The sequence below is a fragment of the Cynara cardunculus genome (assembly GCF_001531365.2).
Source record: "Cynara cardunculus var. scolymus isolate 2C chromosome LG 6, CcrdV1, whole genome shotgun sequence".
In the NCBI taxonomy this organism is placed as follows: Eukaryota; Viridiplantae; Streptophyta; class Magnoliopsida; order Asterales; family Asteraceae; genus Cynara; species Cynara cardunculus.
The window spans coordinates 2,237,671-2,238,860 of NC_037533.1; positions in this window are offsets into that span (position 1 = coordinate 2,237,671).

Genomic DNA, 1,190 nt, shown 5'->3' on the forward strand with positions numbered 1-1,190 from the left:
GGTGATGTTTATTTTTTTAAACTATCACCATAGCATGACATACAGTGACATTTATTTTTCAAAACCGCCACTGTACTGTGACATACAATGATGTTTATTTGTCAACATTGTCATTATAGCATGACATTCATTAACGTTTGTTTTTCTAAACCTCATCATAACATGCTATACATGTGATGTTTATTATTCAAAACAGCTACTATAACATGATATACAGTGACATTTACTTTTTAAAACTATCATCGTAGAATGATATATGATAATGTTTCTTTTTAGAACCGTCACCTTAGCAGGACGTACGATGAAGTTTATTTTTCAAAACCGTCGCTGTAACAAGGATAAAGATATCATTTTAAATATAAAATATCTAAAATAAGATTAGGATAATCATTAAGTTCTATAAAAATAATTAATTATTATCTTTATAAAAAATTATATTATTAAATCTAAATTAAATTACTTCGGGGGTGTTTGTGATTGCTTATTTAAAACAACTTATGTTTTTTTGTAAAAGTGCTTATTAACTTATGTGGTATCAAACTGGAGTTTTGTAAAAAGTGTTTGGATTAGCTTACAGCGGTACCAAACTACAATAAGCTGATAAGTTGTTTTTTAGTGTTTGGCAAATTTTGCTTATATCTGTAAAATGACCAAAAAGGACAGAGAGAAGATTGATGTTGTTATATGGAGAAGGGAGAAGATTGAGATCGATGTTATCTGGAAGAAAAAAGATAGGTATAAAGGGTAATAGGGTTAAAATGGTAAACTGGTAATAAGCAGTTTTTCATAAGTCAGGACGGATTAACTTATCAAAAACTGCTTATTACCGGTTTGGCACCGGTATAAGCAATTTTCTTTTTTCTTATCCAAACACTAGGTATTAGCTTATCACCGGTGTCAGACTGAAACAAATCAATAAGCAGATAAAATAAGCAATCCCAAACACGTAAAATTAAATTGTAATAAAAAATTTGAATTAAAGAAATTGCACAAAACAATAATTTTTAAATAGTTAATTTGATATTAATATTCATATACTATTTTTAAAATTTTATGATATTTTATAATTTATATATTTTATTCAAAAATAAAAACATTATCGCTTTCTCAAAACCACATAAAACCATATTGTATCGATATAGATAAATAATAAAACAGAACATTTAATTGAGATGTGTCTCGATGCATTG